The sequence below is a fragment of the Staurois parvus genome, unplaced genomic scaffold, assembly GCF_062004578.1.
Source record: "Staurois parvus isolate SC_StPar_1 unplaced genomic scaffold, SC_StPar_1.0 ptg000031l, whole genome shotgun sequence".
NCBI lineage: Eukaryota > Metazoa > Chordata > Amphibia > Anura > Ranidae > Staurois > Staurois parvus.
In genome coordinates this window covers 7,180,808-7,202,538 of record NW_028317827.1, presented here as the reverse complement: position 1 = coordinate 7,202,538, position 21,731 = coordinate 7,180,808, and the positions used below count along the sequence as shown (strand labels likewise).

The window sequence follows — 21,731 nt, the reverse complement described above, 5'->3', positions numbered from 1 at the left end:
GGCCATTTTACTCACTGTACCGTGGGTGAATGTTTCTCCTTAACCTCTTCCTATCCACCCATTGTACACAGACGGTGTGGGCTAACGTACCTGTACATCAGCCCGCATCGATGGCTCCTGCGTGGCTCACAGAGCACGCACCCCGGAGCCCAGAGATCGGTGTGTTTTACCATGTGACTGCTGTGAGCAATCACAGCAATCACATAGTAAACAATGGGAAGTGAAAGTAAAGATTGCTTCTCTCTGCTCTGTGTGAGAGCAGAGAGAAGCGACCCTGCATGTGTGTGAGTATAGATCAGCCTGTCAGGCTCCTTAAACACTCACAGACTGCTGTTCCAGCCACTCCAGGGTCCCTGATCAATGCCCCAGTGTATACATAATTAAACATGCAGCCAACCCCTGTCACCTGTCTCAGTGTGCGCAAAAACACCACCATACACCATACCAATGTCCTGATCACCGCCATACCAGTGTCCTGATTACCACCATACCCTAAACAAACATCCTGCTCACTGCCATATGCCATACCAGCACCCTGATCACCTCCATACACCATAACAGTGTCCTGATCACCATCATACCCCATACCAGCATCCTGATCACTGTCATACCCCATACCAGCGTCCTGATCACCGCCACACCCCATACCAGTCTCATGATCACCCCATACCAGTGTCCTGATCACTGCCACACCCCATACCAGCATCCTGATCACCACCGTGCCCCATACCAGTGTCCTGATCACTGCCACACTCATAACAGCATCCTGATCACCGCCACACCCCATACCAGCATCCTGATCACCACCGTGCCCCATACCAGCGTTCTGATCACTGCCATACCCCATACCGGCATTCTGATTACCCTATATGCCATACCAGTGTCCTGATCACTGCCACACCCCATACCAGTGTCCTAATCACCGCCATAACCCATATCAGCGTTCTGATCACCACCATAACCCATATCAGCATTCTGATCACCGCCACAACCCATACCAGTGTCCTGATCACCGCCACACCCCATATCAGTGTCCTGATCACTGCCATACCCCATACCGGTGTCCTGATCACTGCCATACCCCATACCAGTATCTTGATCACTGCCATACCCCATATCAGCGTCCTAATCACCACCATAGCTCATGCTAATGTCCGAACACCACCATACCCCATACCAGCATCCTGATCACCACCATACCCCATACCAGCATCCTGATCACCACCATACCCCATACTAGCATCCTGATCACTGCCATATGCCATACCAGTGTTCCTACATTTTAGGGACTCAACTGATCAATTTTCATATATATATCCCATAGTTTGTAGGCTCTATAGCTTTCACACAGACTAAATAATATACACTGTTTGAGGTTATTTTTACCCCAAAGATATAGCAGAATACATTTTGGCCTAAATTTATGAATAAAAAATATTTTTTTTTCAAAATTGTTGGTATTTTTTCATCTATATAGCAAAAAATAATAAACCCAGTGGTGATCAAATACCACCAAAAGAAAGCGCTATCTGTCTCAAAAAAAGGATAAACATTTAATTTAGGTACAGTGTTGCATGACTGAGTAATTGTCACTCAAAATGTGATAGTGCTGAAAGCTGAAAATTGGCCTGGACTGGAAGGGGGTGGAAGTGTCCAGACTTGAACTGGTTAAGGGGGCAACTTGGATTGTATGAAAAAGGTGATTATTCCTGTGCACGGGATTTATGCACTTTGTGAGTGTTTTTGTAGACAAACTGAGAGTCTGGAGTTACTGCACTATGAGAGGTCTATTATTCATTCCCCTATTTCTGTGGCACATATGAGATTCATAGAACCAATGACAGGAGGTTGTGAAAAGTATTACCCACAGGGGTTTTTTTTCAGAGGAAATGCAGTTTCGGCACCACCTGCACTGAATGTATGTAATGGCAAGGGGTTCTGGATGGTGTGCTGGATGGTCTATTGGTTCTGGCTGCTGGAGGATCTATTGTTGTTTGAGGGGATCTATTTTTTTGGGGGGGGGGTCTATTGTTGCTGGGGAGGACTATTGTTGCTGGTGGGGGATCTATTGTTGCTAGGGATGGGTCTTACATTGCTTGGGTTTCAACTGTTGCTGGGAGGGATCTACTATAGAGGGAGGGGTCTATTGTTGCTGACTGCTAGAGGGTCTATTGATGCTGACTGTGGTGAGATTTGTTGTTGTTCTCAGTACTCTATTGTTGCTGGAGGGGTATTTTGTTGTAGGTGGTCCTTTGTTGCTGTGGACATCTATTGTTGTTAGGGGGATCTATTGTTGCTGGCTGCAGAGGATCTTTTTTAGTTCTGTATTCTTTAAAAGAGCTGTACTGGGAGGTGGGTAAGGGGTGGAACCAAGTAACAGTGCTCGGAGGTTGGTAGGGGCAGAGAAAATGGGTGATTTGGAAAGAGAGAGTTCCAGTACCTATTCTCTGAGAAACAAAGCCCTGATTACCCATATTATTGGAAGGCTGTTTTTTTACCAAATCTGACTGGTGGAGGCGTACAGAGGTATAGCAGCACGTGGACGCTGGGAGCACGTCTATTATTTTATGTGTGGACATTGCACACAGTTGGAACATGGGAAGATATATAAATGTATTTTTTAAAAATATAAAAACAATTTTTAGTTGATTATAAGGACTGTTTAACCCTTAATACCCTTATTCTGCACTTTGTTGTTCTGTATTTGGACATCATCAAGTTATCATTTAATATAAGCTACCAAAACTATTTTTTATACAGTAATTATTTTGGAAAATTTATTAATGTACCTAATTTTACCATTTTTGTTCCTGCTTTATTTTTATTTTATTTGTTCCATTTTTGCGACCTCCCTATACTGCTGAGGCCTGACTACTGATTTAAATTGCTAATGGGGTTTAAAATCAATATTGGTCTTGACAGCATATTTATTATCATATTGTTTTATGTATGTCCAAAAAAAATAATTTATTCCACATCAGTAATTTTACAGTGCAACATTCTTAATATACACTGATGCTTGTGTGCAATATTCTCCTTTCCATCAGTCTGGATGGATGATTGAACATTTACATTTAGATTTTTTAATGCCAATTTTATGTGTATTGGCATTTAAGTTTATATTATCTATTTTACATTAATTGCAGAGGTTTAAAGGGTAAGTGTACACAGATATAAAAAAAACCACACATTTTATGATGTATTCATTATTAATAATTAAATGTATTTTGAAATAGTAATTCAGTTTGTCATTGTCTTGGCCTCTAACATCCATTTCTACAGACTGAAGGAGGGAAAGACAGCTCTGTGCACCAATCAGATTTTACCGCATTGCACAGCGCTGTGATTCTGACTAATGTAGTTAACTGATTGGTGGAGAGGTGAGCTCCAGTTTCTTGACTGTCCAATCACAGCCTTGTCCAAAATATATTGGGGTTGATTTACTAAATTATTATTATTATTATACAGGATTTATATAGTGCCAACAGTTTGTGCAGCACTTTACAATATAAAGGTAGACATTACAGTTACAATACAATTTGGTACAAGAGGAAACAGAGGGCCCTGCTCGTTAGAGCTTACAATCTAAGAAGGCAAATAGACTGTGCACTTTGCTAGTGCAGTTGCTCCAGAGCTTAGTAAAAGACGGGACACTCTGCTGACTTCCATCATCCAATCATATGCATGCAAAAATGCTGGTTTTGTTTTATTTACCCTGCATATGATTGGGTATTCTTTGCAAAGTGAAGCTTTACCTCATATGCTAAGCTCTGGAGCACCTGGACTTGCAAAGTGCACAGTCTATTTGCCTTTAGTGAATCAACCAGGGGCGGACTGACCATTTGGAAACTCAGGCACTGCCTGAGGGGCCCGGGGTCAGTAGGGGGCCCCATGAGATGCCCCTGGTACCTTTTTCATAGGCTTTTTTGAGTTTGGGCAAGGACACAGAGGCCCCATGATCCCCTATTGCCCGGGGGCCCCATGAGTTGTCAGTCCGCCCCTGGAATCAACCCCATAGCCTATACTAAGTGGAGGAATGTATATGGCCAGAACCTGATTATGTCTAAATAGGATTACAAACTGAAACATATTTTTCAATGGGGCTGCAAGGGTTAAATGCTTGTTTGCACCCAAGGGACCAGAAAAAAGCAGTTTTACTTACCTGATCCTCCTCTCTCAGAGGCTCATTCATACTGCTAGATCGGTCCCTGCAGCCTGTTCTTCCCTTTGCTCTGGCAATTGGGCACCACTTATGTCTTCAACACTGATTCAGTGTCCAATGACCTGTATTGGATGTGAAGACACTGAAGAACAGCCCACAAGCCAGAGCACAGGGGAGCACCATCTGCCAGGGGAACCATGAATCTGGTAAGTATGCTCTCACCATCACATAGAACTAAACGAGCATTTAACCCTTGCATATTACATTTTTGCTTTTGGGTTTAGTACTGTTTTAGCAGCTCTTCGGATTGCAAAACAAATGTTATTAAAAAGTTTATGGTGTTCCCCATGAGGCTTACATTTTAACCAAATTGTAACAATTATGTCAACATAGCTTAGCAAAAGAAGGTGCGGAGTGAAAATTTATATGAGCCAAACGCAGTAGTAAGTGGTTGTCGATGCAATGTTAAGCCTGGGTTCACATATATGCGATATATCGCATGTGATTTGCACAGGAACCTCACTGCATTCCTGTGAAAATCACATGCGATTTGTGTGTGGTGCGATTGAATCCATACATTTTGTACATTTTGCACCACACCCACACCAAAAAGGTGCAGGACCCTTTATTGGGTCCACACTAGAATCAAATCGCATGGGTATTTACACCTATGTGATCCAATTCTGCACATCACACCACGTTTTGTATATTTATTATATAACATTGTATATAATTATATAACATCCAACGTACTGCATAGAAGAACAGCACTTGGATTGGTGGATGGTTTTATATATGGACACACGAATATGGTGCTGGACTTTGTAGTGCACCGAATGTTATTTGCACTTTATGCATATGTTTGCACTGGACTTTTTAAAAATAATTTATTTTACAAAATATATATATATGAGATAATAACTTGCAGTACGTTAGATGTTATATAATTAATTGCACTTTATGTTACATGGTTGCACAGGACACTTTAATATCTAAGTATATATATGTGATTGGTAGCACATAAGGGATAGCTTACACATACGGTTGTTTTTTGCACTTTAGATAGGGTTGTTATATAATATGAGAAAATAATTTACATCTTTTTCACATCATTTTACACTTTAAGAAATGGTTGAGGGTGTTTGAGGTATATATGCCTAGTGATGTTCATATTCTTTGATGATTTATAATTGGATGGTTATACCATCTAGAACAACAGCTTCTTAGTTTGATTTTGCTTTTGGAAAGTGTACTTTGGGCAGTCCTATATAACTTTACTAGAGTCCGGGGAGAGCCAAGGCTCTCGTGCACATCACTGGATCGTGATGACACTCAGGTACGTTTTAGGGGGGAGTTGCTGCACACAGAAGGTTTTTTATCTTCACGCATAGAATGTATGAAGGTAAAAATCCTTGAACCTTTACAACCACTTAAATCTGGCCATACACTGCACAAATTTGAAACCCCCCTCACACCCCTCATCTCTCCCCCCTTCTCTTCCCCCCCCTCTCCCTCAACCCTCTTCTCTCACCCCCCTCTCTCCCACCCCTCCTCTCTTTCTCACCCCTATCTCTCTCGCACCCCCCCATCGTGATAGGTCCCAGAAGACTACGGGACCCTTCAGGAAGCATAACGCTACTCGTGCATGTGTAGTGGGCACCCGGCTGTGAAGCCACAAGCTGTCACAGCCGGTTGCCCACACTGAAGATGCCGGAGCCAGGAACACCAGACAGCTGGTGAAAAAGCTGCGGGAGGACACTGTGGGTTCGTGGGACAGGTGAGTGGCTGTTGTTTAAAAGTCACCAGCTACAGTTTTTGTAGCTGCTGACTTTTATTTTTTTCACAGTGCAACTGGAACTCCGCTTTAACAATGTTGGTAGTCAGTAAAGTGTAGCAAGAAGTAGTTAATTATCTGCCACTTATGCATTAGTGACCAGTGACAGTTGTTTAACCCCCTTTGTGCTGCATTAGTAATACCAGTGTCAGTGTTAATGAACCCCTTTATGAAGGGGTTGAAAAACACTGCCGGAGGCCACTAATGTAGCACAAGGGGTTAAATCCACCAATGGGGAGGGATTGAAGTAGAATTTCCAGTTTAAACCTAACTAGCTTTATCCCCCTCCTAACACCTATGCTGGGTAACCTGTGAAGAAAAGATGTAGACACCCATTTTCAGGCTGGTCAAGTTATCCCCTGTGCGAGCCAGTGATGTATGCAGGGCAGAGGAGGTAGTGCCACCAACAGATGGGACATGGGAACCTATGGTGGATGTCACCGCTCCAGGCTTTACCGGCCATTGTTAAGCGCTCTTTCCTCTCCCCCACAGCCACCGCTAACTGACACAGGGGATCATGTGACCAGACTGGAGCAAACTGAAAATAGGCAAGTCCATGGGTTAGGGGCTGCAAATTACTTGCCTTGCTCCGGGCACTGACAACCCATGCTGCGCCATTGTTTACCTTCTCCCCTGTTCCAGCCATCTTCATTGTACAGCTTTTCCCAACGCTGCTTGGCCTTTTTTTTTTTTCTGAAAACTTACCAACCAGGAAAAGCGGTTTACCTATAGAAATGAATGGGGCCAAGGAGACAGCAAGAATGTTTTCGGAAGAAAGGTTGTGCTGCGCCATATTTAACATGGCATTCTACACTCAGTGGGCTGGGAGGAATTATTAAAACACAAGTTCACTAAAAGTGAATGTGTCTTTTAACTTTGCAGCATCTAAACTAAAATATTATCATCGGGTAGATTGCTCTTTTAGCTGATTACGCTTACAATAATATGAATGATCTATAATTTTCATAAAGGAACATTATTGGTAAATATCAAGGTTAGTGAAGTACTGACCCAATAAAATCCATACAGAGACAGGCCTACGACTTAATTAAAAGTACGCTAATGACATATTAGAACAGACCTGTTGTCCTTATTAAAGTTATTAGGTAGTTAGTCAAATTATATCTTCAAAGGAATTCTGAGCATGGAACTCAGGATTAAATTATGCATTTGAACCGTAGGCCAGCTTTTTACTGTTGAGACAGTTTTGCAGGGGAATCGTGTGTCATTGAAATTAAATGCTTTTGCAGGGCTGGAAGGTTCCAGTTTTTAATGAAATTACTGACTGTGATGTACTGAAATGATTAAAATCTGTATTCCAGGAATGTGGCAGGGGAGAAAAAAAAATCAATAAATGCAAACCCAGATGCTGTTAAGATGTGAGCACTTTCATGGATATAAAGCACAAAATATATACAAATAAATATATATATATTAATTACAAATAGGTGCTATTTTTTCTTTTTTTTTTTTAGACGCGGTAGGCCTCCTTGCAGCAGATAAACTAGAATTCAAGATTTCTTTTTTTTTTTTTCTTGTTTTGACTAGGAAATGAGAATCTTTCTTTTCAAACGACCCCATTAAAACAGGATTTGTTTTTTTGCCCTTCCCCCGCTTTCTGCATTGCAATCATTGTGCTTACACTTATTATGTTACAAAATGACCGAGGTAAGACTGACATTCTCATTGCATGCAAAAGACCTCCTCTGCTAGGCAGTTCTTTTCCTAATGAAAGAGCTTTGTAAAATCTCCCCATGTGTTAATACTAATGAAGATTCTCCAGCACAATTAAAATCACAGTCAATATGCAAAGCCAAACACAAAACAACAGGGTGAAATTTATAACTGCTTTACATATTTTTTTATAGCTGGAGATAATTTTTTTTTCCAGCTTGTGGCTCGGTCATATAGGCATACATACTGATTTTCTGAGATGGCAACAAGGGACTTTTTTTTTTTACGCTAAACATGTCCTTGGTGGTACACCTTGGTTATACCTCTATCACATTAGATTAAAATAAGAACTAGAAATATAGATGACACATTTCAATGTATACTCTTTACATATACCAGACTCAATATTGTAAAGAACATAAAGTCCATAAACTCTGCCACCATTCCGGATTTGGTTTCAGATTCAGTTCCGTATTCGGATCCGGTTATATTGGTTGAAAATAGGCAACAGTAATTTCTATGCTGGAGCCAAGCTCAGAGATCTAAACTGTCCCTTTTTGGTGTGATGTATAGAGGGTTACATTGCACACACATTCTTCATGGTCTGCATAACTTGGCCCGTGGCAGGGGGTGTGTATTTTGCTGACACAATTTGTGCTAAAATATATCCCTACTTCTCTTATTTGAAAATTGGAGGGTTTGACTTAAAGTAGGATTCCAGACTAAACCGTAAACATGTTCCTTCCTCCCTCCTCCTAAATATGCTGACTAACCAGACTAAAAACTCCTTCTACAAGATTAACCAGTGCTCAGCTGGACACTGATAGAAGTCACAGACATACATATATACTGATTAGCAGTTTGTATTTAATAAAATAATTGCATTTCCATGTTCTGGGTACTGTGGGAGACCAGATATAGGGAATGCAGGATCTTGGGTTTAGTAACAACTTAAGGAGGAACTTCACCCTTACCCACAAAACACAACAAATGTGCCCATTACCTCTTGTTTCTCTATCTTTGACTTGTAAGTCATTAAGGGGTTTATTTACTAAAGCTGGAGAGTCCAAAATCAGACTCCCTTCTGCATAGAAACCAATCAGCTTCCAGGTTTCTTTGCCAAAGCTTCATTGAACAAGCTGAGGTTAGAAGCTGATTGGTTTCTATGCAGAAGGGAGTCTGATTTTGGACTCTCCAGCTTTAGTAAATAAACCCCTAAGAGCCCAGCTGTCTCTTCCAGGTTCTTGCAGTCAGCCACCCTCGCTTATGTGCATCTGTTCTAGACTGCCCTGGAGCCTCCTAAGATGTGTAACATGGGTATCCAAGGAGGCTGCATGTAGTTGGGGTTCGTAATTCTCATCTAGGCAAGAAAGGTATTGGGCAAAAAAATATTTGCAATTGTGTAAAAGGGGGTAGGTGGGTAAAATATTATATAAAGTAGAAGTGGCAAGTGAAGGCCTGTTTTAAGGACTTTTCTGCAATCCTTCATGCTGAAAAATCATTGCTTTCTGTCCACAACTATACAGGGACTATGTTGTACATGCCACACTTATATACCTGGACCATGAACCACAAACTATATGAAATCTACTGCATCTAGTTTCAAACTATCAGCAGATTCCAGGAACACTTACTTTTAAATTGTAGTGATTTGCCCATGGTTGCTAGCAGTGTTGTGCATTTGTGATGACATTTTTATTAGATTATCAGACTATTGGCCGCCATTAAGAAGGGTATTTACTCAAGAGATAAAACTATGATTCTACCTCTTTACAAATCTCTGGTTCAGCTGCATTTTGAGTATGTAGTACAGTTCTGGTTTCCAGTTCTCAAGCAGGATATGCTGGAAATGGAGCGAGTCCAGAGAAGGGCAAGAAAACTAAAAAGAGGGCTTAAGGAGGGATATGATAGCAAAATACAATATTTAAATGGTGATTCAGCACTGGGAGGAAACTATTCAGCCTCATGTCACTCAAGAAGACACGTGATCACTCAATGAAGTTGGACGAGAAGCTAAACTGTGTAAGGCCTCATGTACACTGCTGCTCCTAAACATGAGTTTAGGAGCTTTTGGCGGTTTTTTTGCCAAAGCCCCTAAACTCAACTCAGTAAAAGCCTATGTGTCCATATACACGTAGACTTTTACCAGAGTTTAGGAGCAGTTAGACATTCCTCTCCTGGACGCAGAAGAATCTCATTCAGGAGAGAAAAAACGCTAAATGCGGCAAAAGTGGGTGTTTATTCATGCCAATGGAAAATACTCTGGCCAATCAAATGAGAAAACATCCAAGTACTAAATGCAGATAAACGCAGCTAAACGCAGTACCGCGTTTACACACATTTTTGCCATGTTTAGCATTTTTCTACTGCCAGGAAAGCTAAATGTCTAGGGGAGTTCATGTGTGCATTAGGTCTAAGGGTTTTTTTTTTACTGTTAGAGCAGTAAGGATTTGAAACTCCCTTCCACTTTCGGTCGTGTCAAAGGAAAGTGCCACTTTTTAAAAAATAACGCCTAGATGGGCATCTTACTTAACACAATATACAGGGTTATGGGAAGTGGTAAAGACATAAACACGCACACAGGTTGAACTGGATGGACTGGTGTCTTTATTCAACCTTACCAAATATATATAACTATGTTATTACAATTCTACACTGCAAATTTGTTTAGGATGCATTAAACTGATCAGTCCCTTCTGTAGTAGGAATACATAGTATGGTTCTTATGAGGGTTATAGAAATCAGATGTTTTGTAAAAAAGATTTTATATCTTCCCAGCTTCACTGTGTTCAGCAGGACCACAGAGTCCCTGACTCCCTTTGGATCCTTTTTTTTTCGTAAAGATTTGCTAAGATTTCCACGTTTGGAAATCCCTGGCACCTACACAGATATATTAGACCCTATACAAGTGCAGATGTGTAAACCGGCCATCAGACACCTCTACACGGGGCCCGAACACTGCAAATATAGACCTTGTAATCTGCTTTAAAGCAGAACTTGTTCATTTTTCTTTTACTGTGCAGTGGGCTGTGCCCCCACTGCATGGATCAGCTGCCCTTTTTTTCTATTGATGAGGACTAAACTCATACTCACCTGACCCACTGATCCTATGGAAAACCACGCTCCCCCACGGTACAGCAGTGGACTCTTCCTGTCTGTTGATCGTGTTGACAACAGGAACAGCCCATTTACAAGACTGCTGGACTGTGGGGGGAGCCGAAAAGATTGGTCTTGTCTTGGAGGGTCTGGGAGGGTCAGAGAGGATCGGCTCGTAAGTATATCTTCGGTGTCCTCTCCTCTGGAACAAAACGAGCATTTAACCTGTGCAGTGCCGGCACAGTCCCACTGCATGGGCAAAAAAAAAAATCTGCTTTAAAGAAAATGTCAACCTCCTCCACTGAACATTCTAAGTGCATTGCTGTCATGCTAATCCAATGGTTTCAATACTTTGAGGTACTGATCTGGACGTTCTGTGTTGGAGCCTACAGATGGCTTATATCCATGACTCCTCCCACACGCGCCAGTGCTTTGGCCTGCTGATTGGCTACTCAGGCCCAAACACTGCATCCTGGTGGAGGTAGGGGAAAATGTCACATGCTCCCCTATTCCGGAAGCGCTTAGTATTTTCAGAGGCAGTGCCATACAGACAGAGTAACAGGAAAGTGCAGAAAAGGTGGGTATCGATAAGTGTACAATGTCGTGATGGTGTGTGTTTGTGTGGGGAACCTGGTTTTATGAAAACCTGTGACTTTGCCCTACATGGGCAATCTGACAAATTCTATTCAAATCCTAAGCCCTGATTCACACAAGTACAACTTGTCATGCGACTTGATTATTCAAAGTTTCATGGCAAGTTGCACCCTATTAGCGGCAAATCGGTGCAAATCAAGTTGCAGCAACTTTGAAAAAGGTTCCTGCACTATTTTTTGTGAGACTTCATTGAAACTTACAATGTTAAATGTGAGTGTCAGCAAGTCACAATGAAGTCACACTGAATAGTCAGCTTTGAAGTTGCATGAAGTAGCGTGATTTCAAAGCCGCATTGGTGTGAACCAGGGCTAAGGCTGTGCGCAGGTGTGCAATTTTTGCTAATGCAATCATGCTGTCAAAATTACCCACAATTAACTACTAGTGATTACCCATCAATCAACACGCATAGGGAACAATGGAGAATCACAATTAATTCCTCATGATAGCCTAATGCTCCAATGTGTGCAACTGATTGCTACTCCAATAGTGACTCTAAGTCCTCATGCACACTGCACGTTTTTACAGCTGCTGTTTTTGACTTTTGCCATTTTTTCTACAGTCAGTAAACTCCCCAGTATGTTATCCTATGCAGGGGCGTCCCTAGGCTTGGTGTCACCCGGTGCGATAACACTTGGTGACACCTCCTCCGACGATCCCCGCAGAATGGATCGGATCTGCGGATTGAGCATAATGGATCGGAGTCTGATCCATTATGCCCAATCCGCAGATCCGATCCATCCTGCGGGGATCGTCGGCTTTCTTTACAACTTACCTTTTCTTGGAGCGGGTCCGGTGTCACCCTGTATAGGTTGCATGCTGACGATCCCCCCATGCAACCTATACGGGGTGACACCGGACCCGCTCCAAGAAACGGTAAGTTGACCCGCTCCAATCAATCCTGCGGGGATCGTCGGCTTTCTTTACAACTCACCTTTTCGTGGAGCGGGTCCAGCCTCACACCATGCAGTCGGTGTCACCCGGTGCGGGCTGCACTCCCCGCACCTGCCTCGGGACACCACTGATCCTATGTGCCCATGCACACATCGACTGTAATCAGCATTTTTTGGCAGGGGCGTTTTTTGGCTGGGAAAAAACCCCCAGAACTAGTGGAGTTTTTTAACTGTAAAAATGCTCTAACGCTGAAAAATGCGGTAAAACACGGTAAAACGCAGCAAAATGGCGTTTTTGGACTTTGAGGAAAAAAAAAATTGGGGGGATAAAAAAATCTGTAAAAAAGGAAAACAATGCAGCTAAACGCCAATGCAAAAACACTAAAAAACGCTGAAAAACTCACGTTTTTAACGTGACGTTACACAGCTAACGTTACCAGCCCAGTGTGCATGGAGCCTTATAGCAAACATTTCTGCATGCACCAACCCTTAACTATTCGATCAAAAGATCGGTTGTAGTAGGTGGATGATTAGCCATATACACCACCCAAATCAGGGCACAGCCAGGGGACTCTGATCAGCAACAAATAGGAAATCTGTATAAATCAATGGGTTAGATTTACTAAAGACATACTTTGCAAGTGCACTTGCACCCATTTTCCCCAGAGCTTATTGAAAGCGGTGAAATTTTGCTTTTTAAACATTTCCCAATCACATGCAAGTTAAATAAACAGCATTTTTTCTTGCACATAATTGGATGATGGAAATTAGCAGAACTTTACCACATTTAGGCTCCATGCGCACTGGTTTAACCACTTTCCCTCCAGAGCATTTAACCGCTTCTTGACCAGGCCATTTTTTTTTGCGTTACGGCGCTGCGTTACTTTAACTGATTTGCGGTGCGGTTGGAGCCACACACTTTTGTATGGCTGTATTCACACCGCACTCGCACCAAAAACGTGCAGGACCCTTTTTTGCGTCTGCAGTAGAATCGGATCGCATGGGTATTATTATTATACAGGATTTATATAGCGCCAACAGTTTGCTTAGCGCTTTACATTATAGTGGGAGACAATACAGTAACAATACAGTTCAATACAAGAGGGATAGGAGGGCCCTGCTCCTTGGAGCTTACAATCTAGGAGGGAGGGGTTAATGGTACAATAGGTAATAACTGTGGAGGATGGAGTGGTTGGAAGAGTAGAAGATTCCAGTATTAGCTGAGGGCAGGATAGGCTTCCCTGAAGAGATAGGTTTTCAGTGATCACCTAAAAGTCAACAGATTAGGCGATAGTCTGATAGATTGGGGTAGGGAGTGCCAGAGGATGGGGAAGCCCTGGAGAAGTCCTGGAGATGAGCATGGGAGGCGGAGACATGGGAGCTAGAGAGTAAGAGGTCTTGCAAGGAGCGGAGAGAACGGTTTGGGTGATATTTAGACACAAGGTCGGTGATGTAATTTGGGGCAGAGTTATGAACGGCTTTATACGTCAGTGTTAGTGTTTTGAATTTTATTCATTGGGCAACTGGGAGTCAGTGGAGGGAATGGCAGAGAGGGGTGGCAGGTACAGAACGGTTAGTAAGGTGGATGAGTCTGGCAGCAGCATTCATGATAGACTGATAGGGTATTCACACCTATGCGATCTGATTCTGCACATCGCAGCGTGTTATATGGACCGCTTTCGGGGTCTTGTTAACTTAACATTCACACCCGCAATGGGGTGCAATTCTGATGCAGTTCAGAATTCACACTGAAAACGCTGCAAATTCCACACCACATCAGTGTGAACCAGGGCTTAGGGCTCGTTCACTCTTGGCTGTTTTGCCAACGCTTGCCAAACGCCCCTATAGCGTTTGGCAAGCGTTGGTCCGGCGTTTGCTGAGCGTTTTTTAACGCTCGGCAAACGCTCCGCAAACGCCGCATGCGCAGTTTAGCGGCGGTTGCTAGGCGTTTGCCGAGCGTTAATAATGCCCCACAAACGCCTATAATGCAGTTTGAGTGGTGTTACCGCTCCGCAAACGCGTCGCAACCGCACCGCAAATGCCGGCCGGGCGTTTGCGGAGCGGCACCATAGACGAGAATAGGAGGCTTCAACGCCTCCTGACTCGTCCAGAGGCGTCCGTTTTGCCGCGACGCAACGCAAACGCTCCCGTTAGAACAGCACCATGTGCTGTAATGTGCAGAATTGGCAGAGGCGTTTGGGAAGCGGTAAAAACGCTTCCCAAACGCCTCTCTGCCGCCTGCACACAAGGCTAGTGTGAACGTAGCCTTAGGGATGAATGTACACCCCCAGATCAGGGGCAGACTGACAACTCATGGGGCCCCTGGGCAATAGGGGATCATGGGGCCACTGTGTCCTTCCCCAAACTCAAAAAAGCCCATGAAAAAGGTGCCAGGGGCATCTCATGGGGCCCCCTACTGACCCCGGGCCCTCGAGCACTGCCTGAGTTTCCAAATAGTCAGTCTGCCCCTGTCCCAGATGCAGACAGTTCAATTCCAGGGGAACATATCTGTCCCTAACTGCAGGTAATTGTGCCATGAACAGCGCCAGCCTATTATTGATCTGTACAGCCTTCCTATCCACAGCTGATTGGAATCGCCCGGTCACAGAAATACGTAGATCTATGCAGTGTATGGCCCCGATCGGCTGTGTACGTGAGCCCATAGACTGGGTTTTTTTTTTCACCAGCACTAATTAATCCCAGTGCTTCTGTTTTAGTGTACTTTAACCCTTGGCCTAACATATGTGAAAACTTAACAATGAAAAAAAAAAGGAAAAAAAAAATTCTTACCACGTGTGTGAAGTTTAAAGGTTTTGAATGGGAGTTGCTGATCTGGCGTGACCTTATTTCACTAAATTGCACAAGAAGATTGGGAAGAGCCAGTTATGTGAGACAGAAGTGGAGGAGGGATTTGATTTCCTGTTTTGGTAGAAACTAAAGCGTTAGGACTGTATTTATAGCCGGCCTGGCAGGTACACAGCATTAATACACACAATAGGACAGAATGTGATCAAGTTAAAACGCATTACTCAGTGCAGGCACAGCCTTTTCTGCTGATCGCTGGGTTTTCTCTCTCTCCTCTCTCTCTCTCTCCTCTCTCTCTGTACGACCTTTCATTTTATTCTGCTCATTGCTCTGTCTCCTCCACAGTATCACTTACACACAGCAGTCATAAAAAACAGCCAAGCAGAGTACAATCTTTGTTTATGATCAAGGCCATTTCAGCATTACATGATGCCCCAATTGTAGAATTCTCTTGAGCTTTTCTTTGTGAAGTGAATACTGAAAAAAAAAAAAAAGTTCAATTTTACACATTATTATTATTATGGGTACTTATATAGCATACTTATAAAGCACCATCAATTTATGCAGCGATTTACATATATATATGTTGTACATTCACATCAGTCACTAACCTTCAATGGGCGTACAATCTAAGATCCTTAACACACATTCATACATACACACACTAGGGACAATTTACCGATCAGCGTGTCTTTGGAGTGTGGGAGGAAACTGGAGTACCTGGAGGAAACCCAAGCAAGCACAGGGAGAACATGCGAACACCAGGCAGGGGGTGCCATGGTTGGTATTCGAACCAGCGGCCTTAGTACTACCAGTGGGAAGTGCTAACCATTTAAGAAACCAGAGTACCTGGAGGAAACCCATGCAGGCACAGGGAGAACATGCGAACTCCAGGCAGAGGGTGCCATGGTTGGGATTCGAACCAACAACCATAGTACATCCAGTGGGAAGTGCTAACCATTTAGGAAACCGGAGTACGTGGAGGAAACCCATGCAGGCACAGGGAGAAAATGCGAGATCCAGGCAGAGGGTGCCGTGGTTGGGATTTGAGCCAGTGACCCTAGTACTACCAGTGAGAAGTGCTAACCATTTAGGACATCGGAGTATTTGGAGGAAACCCATGCAGGCACAGGGAGAGCATGCGAACTCCAGGCAGAGGGTGCCATGGTTGGGATTCGAACCAACAACCCTAGTACATCCAGTGGGAAGTACTAACCATTTAGGAAACAGGAGGAGGAAATCCATGCAGGCACAGTGAGAAAATGCGAGATCCAGGCAGAGGGTGCCATGGTTGGGATTCGAGCCAGTGACCCTAGTACTACCAGTGAGAAGTGCTAACCATTTAGGAAACCGGAGTACCTGGAGGAAACCCATGCAGGCACAGGGAGAGCATGCGAACTCCAGGCAGAGGGTGCCATGGTTGGGATTCGAACCAATGACCCTAGTACATCCAGTGGGAAGTGCAAACCATTTAGCCACTGTGCTGCCCGATTTTACACATTTATATAATATCAACAGATTTCTTTATTTCAAGTGTTACTAAACCCACTACAGTTAGTCTGTACATGCAGACAACCTGTATGACAACCCACAGCTCGAATTTTGGACGTGTATGGCCAGCATTAAAATGTAGGAAGGAGGCAGTGGTATCATCTGCCCGCCCCAGCTTGCTAACTGAACAGTGAAGTAGCATCCACAGACTTATAATGGCCTTAGGATGGCAACCCAACACACAGTACAGTAAGTGCCAGGCACAAAATAGCAGACACATAGGTGCATGGGGTAACACACTGTACCATAGCGCACAACATGAAGTAGACATTAAAGTGTTACTAAACCCATAACAGTAAAATCAGTCTGTATCTGCAGTAAAGCATTCTTGTTATACTCACTGTAAAACCTAAGAGGTTAATGCTCTGCGTTGTGTAAAAAGGCTGTTTGATCCTGTCTTCTCTGATCCTCCCCTTCTTCTACTGTCCCCAATCCATCTGCTGATAGTATAGAGCCCTAGAAGGCACTCTGCACATGATAAGTTTAGTGTGTATTGCTAGAGAGTATATTTTTTTTATGATCAGCACAGGGCAAATATGTACCGTCAAGACAGAGTGTCAGAGGTCATGCAGCCTCATAGGACAGTCAGAGGAGAATGAAAACTCCTCGTATAAGCTTTAACCAGGCTTGGTTGGACACTGATAGAAGTCACAAGAATGCTATATACTGCTGATGAGAAAAGGTATTTAGCAGTGTAGATATTTAGTTACTAAAATAATTGCATTTCCATGTTCTGTGTACTGTGGGAGACCAGATATAGTGAATGCAGGGTCCTGGGTTTAGCAGTCTTCAGGCTGAACAAAAGAAATCTAACAGATTCATCCATCCATCCACTCTAAAGCCGACCATAGATGGATCACATCTTGGCTGCTTCAGCAGGGACCAGGGTTTTTCGATAACTGTCACACAGCAATCCCAGGAGGCAGTGGGGCCTGGTCTAGACCACAAACCAGGAATTGCTGTCTGTCACAAAAAACACCTAAAGGTACAAATTATAATAAAATTGTTTTACATTTTTGAAAGAGATGGTGGGAAGGTCAAAAAGGAAAAACATTAGTACAGGCAGCTAAGTTTCACTTTATGTCCCTCTTCACAGTTGTGGGAATCAATGCATGTTGTCCGACATACGATAAGAGGAGTTTTACATGGGGCCTGTTCACACCTATGCGCTGCCATGCATTAAAGAACAAAATACTTTTTCAGAGCATCAATGACCCACTTAAATTTTTGTGGGCATTATGTCATGCGTTCACATTGGTTGCATTAAGGCATTAATATGAAGGGTCTGCCAATGCACAAAACATCCTGGAAATCAGACAAGCCCCAAATTTTGTAAAACAATGCACCACAACACACACAAACATGTAATGTACATTAACGCACATGTTACCACAACATACAAGCCTTTAGAATTGGATCACAGCTTTGTGAATTAGGTGCAGTATGTTGCATGTGCAATGCATTAAATATGCATTGCCATTTAATTCAATTATTATTATACAGGATTTATATAGTGCCAACAGTTTGTGCATCACTTTCCAATATAAAAAGGGACAGTACAATTACATTACAGTTCAATACAGAAGGAACAGGAGGGCCCTGCTCATGGAGCTTACAATCTTTAGGGAGGGGGAGATGGTGGAAAAGGTAACAGCTGCAGGGGATGATCTGATGGAGGTGACTCAAGTACGGCTTTTTAGGTGGAGGTGGGATAGGCTTTCCTGAATAAGTGAATTTTCAAGGATTGCCTAAGGGCGGACGGACATGGTAGCAGCTGACTGGGTGTACTGGGTAAGGGAGTTCCAGAGGATGTTAGAGGTTCTGGAAAAGTCCTGGAGGCGAGCATGGGAGGAGGTAACAAGGGAACTAGAGTGCAAGACATCTTGGGAGGAGCGGAGAAGGAAACAGCATCAAAGATCTTGCAAGCAAATTTTCTTTACTGCGCACCTAAGACTAGGTTCACACCTAGCATCTTGTTACACAATTTTGCATGTGTTTCTTTGGCATGTTTTTGGTGTGTTTTTGCACTACATGCGAAAAAATGTGCCAAAGAAGCTCATGTACCTCTTTGGGGATGGGGTTTGCACATTTTTTAACATTTCAACACACATTGCCTTGCCGCGTTTGGGGTGTCATAACAATGAATGGCACCACAAGCACTTTTGCGCACATTCATGGAACGCTCAGATGTGAACAGAACCTTAATGGCCCTGGTGTGAATGGGCCCTAAATGGTAGTGGTGTGAACAAGCCCTTAGCCAACAATTCTCAATCAATGATCCCAGGGACCAATAACAGTCCTCCTAGCTATTTCTATCTGTACTTTTTAAATGTAAATATGTTTTTTATTTTAGTTATAACAGTGAGAAATTATATATATATATATATATATATATATATATATACACACATTAATCTGTATCACAATGTTTGATATAAAACAATATGTGCAGAAAGAACATTGTCTATACTCTTTTATCCTGACATTTTGTTATAGCTATAATGACTGTATTCATCAAACACATTGCCAGCTTAAAAAAAGCAATTATAACCGAGGCAGTAATTATCACTTCAAACGTCAACATAATAAACTGAGATACCAGGCTGCCCAAATAAATGGTCTTAAAGAGTTTAATCGACTAAAGCCCACCATACAGGTTACAATCTGACTTTGCTGAAGCTAAATCTAAACTGTGATGAGCTTTAGCCAAGGCTCACTATTCCACTGATGAGTGCACTCTATTGTGACCACAGACCACATTGTGGCCACATTGTGACCAAGTTTTTCTCTTTCATAGGCCACACCAAAATTAAGTCAGGATGCTCCAACAACTCGGTCTACTTTCGTTACTGCATGCATGTCAAACAACCAGGTTGGAAAACATGCTGACTCAATGGCTTTAGTGTGTTTGCAGTGAGTTATATCTACCATATTACAAATGACATGGGCAGTAGGTTCTGTCCTAATAAATAAATAAATAAATAAATAAATAAATGTCCTGCCTCATCTAAGCTATCACAGAAAGGTCTGCACATTTGTAGTGGTTTTGGAAGCTTTCTTTAAGTTTTCAACTGGGCAGCACAGTGGCTAAATGGTTAGCCTGGCAGTACTAGGGTTGTTGGTTCAAATCCCAGCCACAGCACCTCCTGCCTGGAGTTTGCATGTTCTCCCTGTGCCTGTGTGGGTTTCCTCCGTGTACTCTGGTTTCCTCCCACACTCCAATGACATGCTGGTAGGTGAATTGGATCCTGTCTAAATTGTCCCTAGTATGTGTATGTATGAATGTAAGCTAGGGACCTTAGATTGTACACCCCTTGAGGGTTAGGGACTGATGTGAATGTATAATATATATGTAAAGAGCTGCGTAAATTGATGGCGCTATATAAGTACCTGAAATAAATAAACTGAAAAACTGACTGCGATAAGCTGAATGATCCTCAATGATCTGCCTGCCAATTACACTTTTGATCCCTTCTTGTTTTAGGCCGCTAATTTGCAGAAAATGGGGTGAATATCGAATAAAAATACTCTTCGAATGGCATTGGTGGAGCTGGAGTGTATCAGCTGTCATAAGGGAGATATGTTGGTTCCACTGTAGATCATGCACAAGTAAGCAGCAACAAGTAAATAAAAAATTCTAAACTCGTGTACTTATTCCTGGTCAGTGAGTCAGACACCGCTGAAGCCACAGCATATCTATAAAAACCCAGACAACAAGCATTTTAAGTAGAAAAGGTCAGCAGTGGCAGACTACATATTTCATGACAGGTGTACTTTAACAGAATTGATCACCTCTTCTGAAATAAGCACACATCCCATCCTCTGTGATGATCATACCAACTGTTCAGACAGCCACTAAGCGTAAAATTGATAAAAACTCAATATGAGCCTATGCCCAATGTTGGGGGCAGAGGCTATGTTGGATGTTTTCACCCCACTTTCACCACTTTGTGGTCATCTGAACAACCTGCACAGTCATCATAGGATCAATGACTCTTGTTTCAGCCCCCGATGAGTTGAGGTGAGTTCAGTTTGATGAACTGCAGCCATAAAAGATAGGACAGGGCAAACTGCCTGGCCTCACCCAGAGCTGTGCACAGCCAGCCTGTATAACAGGGCCAAGACAAGGGGTGGACACAAGGGGCAGCTGCCCTGGGTGCAGTTGGGGATTTGAAGGGTTGTACTAGAAGGGGTGATTTGGAGGGGGATTTGTGCTAGAAGAATGGAGTTGCATTAGGAAATGGGATTGGGGGGTGGGGGGGATTTTTGCTAGGAGGGGAAGTTGAGGGAAGGATTAGTGCTAGGAGAGGGGATTTTTGAGATTTCTGCTGGGATATAGGAAATTGGAGGGGGAGAGGATTTATGCTCAGAGGGAAAATTTGAGGGGAATATTTGTGCTAGGAAGGGAGATTTGGGGAGGGAGCAGATCTGAGCTGGAAGGGGGGATTTGTATGGGAAAAGGGAGAATTTTGAATTGCAAATGGAATTTTTGCTTAGGGGGTAAGTGTGAAGATGATTGCTTACATTTTTATGGGGGGGTTTTGCTGACACACAACGCTCATATTTTTTTTTTTGGGGGGGGGGGATTTGGCATCTTGCCCTGGGCACTAGATGGCCTTGTGCTGGCACTGTATGTAAGTGAATGCAGGCAGATGCAGCAGCTGTACAGACTCACCTGAACAGCTGAGCTTGACAGGCAGGAACTGATACATAACCCCGAATGCAGAAAGTTTACATACGGGGTCACACATCTGCCCCTGTATGCCTGTCTGTATACCCGCTGCATCTACATTTACTTACAGGTTGCCTACATGTAGCTGCTTGTTGGTTGCAGGGGCATAAACAAACACCTCATTCACACTATACAAGCCTCTGTGCCAGTATGAATGAGGCACATAAGTTTATATGGAATTAACCGGTGCTTCTACTTGGACTGGGACCCACTTAAAAAGAGGGCTTTTCAGTGCCACTTCCCATTCTTAATATGTTTGCGCTGGGCAAATATAGCTGAATATGCCTGTATATATCTATACAGCAATATCTGATGCTCAACAATTCAATGGGT

General features: G+C 43.0%; 1 long non-coding RNA gene across 1 annotated transcript in view; it reads left to right on the top strand.

Moving 5' to 3' along the window:
* LOC149470786 (uncharacterized) overlaps window positions 1-20,307 on the top strand; it is a 29,710-nt gene extending 9,403 nt beyond the window's left edge. The window contains exon 3 of the long non-coding RNA XR_016308003.1: window positions 20,151-20,307. This is a non-coding gene — a long non-coding RNA (uncharacterized LOC149470786). The remainder of the gene's footprint in view (window positions 1-20,150) is intronic.
* Window positions 20,308-21,731: the final 1,424 nt, after the last annotated feature.